Raw genomic sequence first — 6,132 nt, forward strand, 5'->3', positions numbered from 1 at the left:
ACACACTACTCAGTACTGACACATTATATACACCAAGACCTGCCTAGGTGAGCACTACACCAAAAACACACTACTCAGTACTGACACATTATATACACCAAGACCTGCCTAGGTGAGCACTACACCAAAAACACACTACTCAGTACTGACACATTTATACACCAAGACCTGCCTTGGTGAGCACTACACCAAAACACACTACTCAGTACTGACACATTATATACATGTAATACATACTATAATGTATAATACACTATATACAGAGCATTCAGAAAGTATTCAGACCCCTTGACTTTTTCCACATTTTGTTACGTTACAGCCTTGTTCTAAAATTGATTGATGACATACGGTTTTATTTTTAATCTACACACAATACCCCATAATGACATCACAATACCCCATAATGACATCACAATACCCATAATGACATCACAATACCCATAATGACAAAGTCAAAACAGGTTTTTAGAATATTTGCAAATGTATTGAAAATAAAAAACAGATACCTTAATTTCAGACTTTTGTTATGAGACTTAACATTGAGCTCAGGTGCATCTGTTTCCATTGATCATCCTAGAGATGTTTCTACAACTTGATTGGAGTCTACCTGTGGTGAATTACATTGATTGGACATGATTTGGAAAGGCACACACCGGTCTATATAAGGTCCCACAGTTGACAGAGCATGTCAACGGCATTGTACGTGGCGCTCTGAGACGGATTGTGTCGAGGCACAGATCTGGGGAAGTTAACCAACACATTTCTGCAGCATTGAAGGTCCCCAAGAACACAGTGGCCTCCATCATTCTTAAATGGAAGATGTTTGGAATCACCAAGACTCTTCCTAGAGCTGGACACCCGGCCAAACTTAGCAATCGGGGGAGAAGGGCCATGGTCAGGGAGGTGCCAAGAACCCAATGGTCACTCTAACAGAGCTCCAGAGTTCCTCTGTGGAGATGGGAGGCCTTCCAGAAGGACAACCAACTCTGCAGCACTCCACCAATCAGGCCTTTATGGTAGAGTGGCCAGACGGATTCTCGCTTGGATTCTGGACAATGAGTACCATCTTGGTAAATCATAAACCAAGAGAATCCAAGGGAGAATCGATCTGGCAACATCTACCAAAGCCTGATTTGGTGGCACATCCTACAAGAGTTGGTTGTCCTTCTGGAAGGTCCTCCATATCCACAGAGGAACTCTGGAGCTCTGTTAGGTGACCTTGGGATCTTGATCACTCCTGACCATGGCCCTTCTCCCCCAGATTGCTAAGTTTGCCGGGTGTACCAAGCTCTAGGAAGAAGTCTTGGTGATTCCAAACATCTTCATTTAAACCATGATGGAGGCCACTGTGTTCTTGGGGACCTCAATGCTGCAGAAATGTGTTGGTTAACTTCCCCAGATCTTGTGCTCGACAACAAAATCCGTCTCCAGAGCGCCACGTAAATGCCGTTGACATCTCTGTCAACTGTGGGACCTTATATAGACCGTGTGTGCCTTTCCAAATCATATCCAATCAATGTATATCACAGGTAGACTCCAATCAGTTGTAGAAACATCACTAGGATGATCAATGGAAACAGATCACCTGAGCTCAATGTTAAGTCCATACAAAGGCTGAAATTAAGGTATCTGTTTTTATTTTTCAAATACATTTGCAAATATTTCTAAAACCTGTTTTGAACTTTGTCATTAGGGGTATTGTATGTCATTATGGGGTATTGTGATGTCATTATGGTATTGTGATGTCATTATGGGTATTGTGTGTATTAAAAATAAAACCGTATGTCATCAATCAATTTTACACACACACACTGTACACGTAACAAACATGACAAACACACAAGGGGTCGAATACTTTCTGAATGCTCTGTATATAGTGTATTATACATTATAGTATGTATTACATGTATATAATGTGTCAGTACTGAGTAGTGTGTTTTTGGTGTAGTGCTCACCAAGGCAGGTCTTGGTGTATATAATGTGTCAGTACTGAGTAGTGTGTTTTTGGTGTAGTGCTCACCTAGGCAGGTCTTGGTGTATATAATGTGTCAGTACTGAGTAGTGTGTTTTTGGTGTAGTGCTCACCTAGGCAGGTCTTGGTGTATATAATGTGTCAGTACTGAGTAGTGTGTTTTTGGTGTAGTGCTCACCTAGGCAGGTCTTGGTGTATATAATGTGTCAGTACTGAGTAGTGTGTTTTTGGTGTAGTGCTCACCTAGGCAGGTCTTGGTGTATATAATGTGTCAGTACTGAGTAGTGTGTTTTTGGTGTAGTGCTCACCAAGGCAGGTCTTGGTGTATATAATGTGTCAGTACTGAGTAGTGTGTTTTTGGTGTAGTGCTCACCTAGGCAGGTCTTGGTGTATATAATGTGTCAGTACTGAGTAGAGTGTTTTTGGTGTAGTGCTCACCAAGGCAGGTCTTGGTGTATATAATGTGTCAGTACTGAGTAGTGTGTTTTTGGTGTAGTGCTCACCTAGGCAGGTCTTGGTGTATATAATGTGTCAGTACTGAGTAGTGTGTTTTTGGTGTAGTGCTCACCAAGGCAGGTCTTGGTGTATATAATGTGTCAGTACTGAGTAGTGTGTTTTTGGTGTAGTGCTCACCAAGGCAGGTCTTGGTGTATATAATGTGTCAGTACTGAGTAGAGTGTTTTTGGTGTAGTGCTCACCTAGGCAGGTCTTGGTGTATATAATGTGTCAGTACTGAGTAGTGTGTTTTTGGTGTAGTGCTCACCTAGGCAGGTCTTGGTGTTGTTGTCGTAACATATCCCGTCTCACACAGACAGTCATAGGCTCCATCCTGGTTCACACACCTCGCTGTCCCACACATACCTGGATCCTGGCACTCATCCACGTCTGAAACACACACACACACACACACACACACACAGTAAGGACAGTTCAATAGTTCCTTCAGGTAAGGTGTGTGTGTGTGTGTCTCTCTTACCGTTACACCTCTGGGGTCCGACCAGCATGTAACCGCGGTGACAGGAGCAATGGTAGCTACCCATAGTGTTGTTACACTCGTGGTTACATCCTCCATTCTTCTTGATGCACTCGTTGACATCTGCCAATCACAGGAGAGACACAGAGGACGTGACAATATGAACCAATCACTTTATCCATCAACTACATTGAACGTAGCCAAGTGTCACATGACACTAATGTGAGTTCTGATTAAAACGTTTATCCATCGTCTTTAACTAAATAAATCACACACACACACGTCTCTTTTCCGGCGGCTTAGAGTGACAGCTCTGATGAGCTGAATGGTTTCTGTGTGTGTGTGGTTGGCCAGTGGAAAAGCCTCCGCCTCAGAGTCAGTCAGACACGTTGTGTTCTGGCTTCCCCCGCCGACCAACGGCTGGGTGGCAGGATGAGTCACCACAGAATAGTGAGAGATGGAGTCCCCCCCCCCAGAGACAGGTCACCAGCCCCCCCCCCCCCCGCAGAGACAGGTCACCAGCCCCCTGTAACCAGCCCAGCGCTGACCTTCTCTTCGCAGGGTCATGTGACTTCTCATTCTGCTCTACATGTGACCTGTTCACTTCCTGCACATCCAGTCCATATTGACCCGACCGACAAACAGAGAGAGACAGAGAGAGAGAGAGAGAGGAGACATACAGACAACTCACACAGAGCCCAGTGGCACTCCAGGGACGGAGTGTGTGTGTCTGTGTGGATGGAGATGCTTCGTCACTGTCTGTCCAAGTCAAGGTCAGACAGGACTCACCCTGTACCGATCATTGTCACATTCTGGAGAGTGTGACACTGTAGAAAATCCTCTCTGTCCCCACCTCTGTCACTTTGTATGTGTGACGAACAATAACACAGTAGCCTTCTCCCTGGCCATGTGGCCAGACTCTATGTCCCCAATACACTGGTCCTATTCCTCAGCATCACATCAGGGATTGTGGGTAAATTGTGACTGACTGATCTCCAACTAGTAATGAGTAGTTATTTATGACGCCAGGTGATTGGTGGATCAGCCAGTAGGCTGCAACGTGGACCAATCCACTGAGTTTCTGTAGATCGTGTCACAGTACCTTTCTCACAACGGACTCCTGTCCAGCCAGTGGGCTGCAACGTGGACCAATCCACTGAGTTTCTGTAGATCGTGTCACAGTACCTTTCTCACAACGGACTCCTGTCCAGCCAGTGGGCTGCAACGTGGACCAATCCACTGAATTTCTGTAGATCGTGTCACAGTACCTGCAACGTGGACCAATCCACTGCTTCACTGGCTGGACAGGAGTCCGTTGTGAGAAGGTACTGTGACACGATCCTACAGAAACTCAGTGGATTGGTCCACGTTGCAGGTACTGTGACACGATCTACAGAAATTCAGTGGATTGGTCCACGTTGCAGCCCACTGGCTGGACAGGAGTCCGTTGTGAGAAAGGTACTGTGACACGATCTACAGAAACTCAGTGGATTGGTCCACGTTGCAGCCCACTGGCTGGACAGGAGTCCGTTGTGAGAAAGGTACTGTGACACGATCTACAGAAACTCAGTGGATTGGTCCACGTTGCAGCCTACTGGCTGATCCACCAATCACCCTGGCGTCATAAATAACTACTCATTACTAGTTGGAGATCAGTCAGTCACAATTTACCCACAATCCCTGATGTGATGCTGAGGAATAGGACCAGTGTATTGGGGACATAGAGTCTGGCCACATGGCCAGGGAGAAGGCTACTGTGTTTATGTTCGTCACACATACAAAGTGACAGAGGTGGGGACAGAGAGGATTTTACAGTGTCACACTCTCCAGAATGTGACAATGATCGGTACAGGGTGAGTCCTGTCTGACCTTGACTTGGACAGACAGTGACGAAGCATCTCCATCCACACAGACACACACACTCCGTCCCTGGAGTGCCACTGGGCTCTGTGGTGGAGTTGTCTGTATGTCTCCTCTCTCTCTCTCTCTCTGTCTCTCTCTGTTTGTCGGTCGGGTCCAATATGGACTTGGATTGCAGGAAGTGAACAGGTCACATGTAGAGCAGAATGAGAAGTCACATGACCCTGCGAAGAGAAGGTCAGCGCTGGCTGGTTACAGGGGGCTGGTGACCTGTCTCTGCGGGGGGGGGGGGGGGGCTGGTGACCTGTCTCTGGGGGGGGGGACTCCATCTCTCACTATTCTGTGGTGACTCATCCTGCCACCCAGCCGTTGGTCGGCGGGGGAAGCCAGAACACAACGTGTCTGACTGACTCTGAGGCGGAGGCTTTTCCACTGGCCAACCACACACACACAGAAACCATTCAGCTCATCAGAGCTGTCACTCTAAGCCGCCGGAAAAGAGACGTGTGTGTGTGTGATTTATTTAGTTAAAGACGATGGATAAACGTTTTAATCAGAACTCACATTAGTGTCATGTGACACTTGGCTACGTTCAATGTAGTTGATGGATAAAGTGATTGGTTCATATTGTCACGTCCTCTGTGTCTCTCCTGTGATTGGCAGATGTCAACGAGTGCATCAAGAAGAATGGAGGATTGTAACCACGAGTGTAACAACACTATGGGTAGCTACCATTGCTCCTGTCACCGCGGTTACATGCTGGTCGGACCCCAGAGGTGTTAACGGTAAGAGAGACACACACACACACACCTTACCTGAAGGAACTATTGAACTGTCCTTACTGTGTGTGTGTGTGTGTGTGTGTGTGTGTTTCAGACGTGGATGAGTGCCAGGATCCAGGTATGTGTGGACAGCGAGGTGTGTGAACCAGGATGGAGCCTATGACTGTCTGTGTGAGACGGATATGTTTACGACAACAACACCAAGACCTGCCTAGGTGAGCACTACACCAAAAAACACCACTACTCAGTACTGACACATTATATACACCAAGACCTGCCTAGGTGAGCACTACACAAAAACACTCTACTCAGTACTGACACATTATATACACCAAGACCTGCCTTGGTGAGCACTACACCAAAAAACACACTACTCAGTACTGACACATGATATACACCAAGACCTGCCTTGGTGAGCACTACACCAAAAACCACACTACTCAGTACTGACCACATTATATACACCAAGACCTGCCTAGGTGAGCACTACACCAAAAACACACTACTCAGTACTGACACATTATATACACCAAGACCTGCCTTGG

General features: G+C 46.5%; 1 long non-coding RNA gene across 2 annotated transcripts; it reads right to left on the reverse strand.

The window, feature by feature from the left end:
* Positions 1 to 2,742: 2,742 nt before the first annotated feature.
* Positions 2,743 to 4,229, reverse strand: LOC116372149 (uncharacterized). 2 transcript variants are annotated; one of them, XR_004209133.1, is made up of 3 exons: positions 4,131 to 4,229; positions 2,949 to 3,068; positions 2,743 to 2,857 (listed from the first exon to the last, which is right to left on the reverse strand). It is a non-coding gene; the product is annotated as an uncharacterized LOC116372149 (long non-coding RNA). The 2 variants fall into 2 exon arrangements; XR_004209132.1 differs by lacking the exon at positions 4,131 to 4,229 and adding an exon at positions 4,048 to 4,079.
* Positions 4,230 to 6,132: the final 1,903 nt, after the last annotated feature.

This window comes from Oncorhynchus kisutch, unplaced genomic scaffold (genome assembly GCF_002021735.2).
Source record: "Oncorhynchus kisutch isolate 150728-3 unplaced genomic scaffold, Okis_V2 scaffold3945, whole genome shotgun sequence".
Taxonomy (NCBI): domain Eukaryota; kingdom Metazoa; phylum Chordata; class Actinopteri; order Salmoniformes; family Salmonidae; genus Oncorhynchus; species Oncorhynchus kisutch.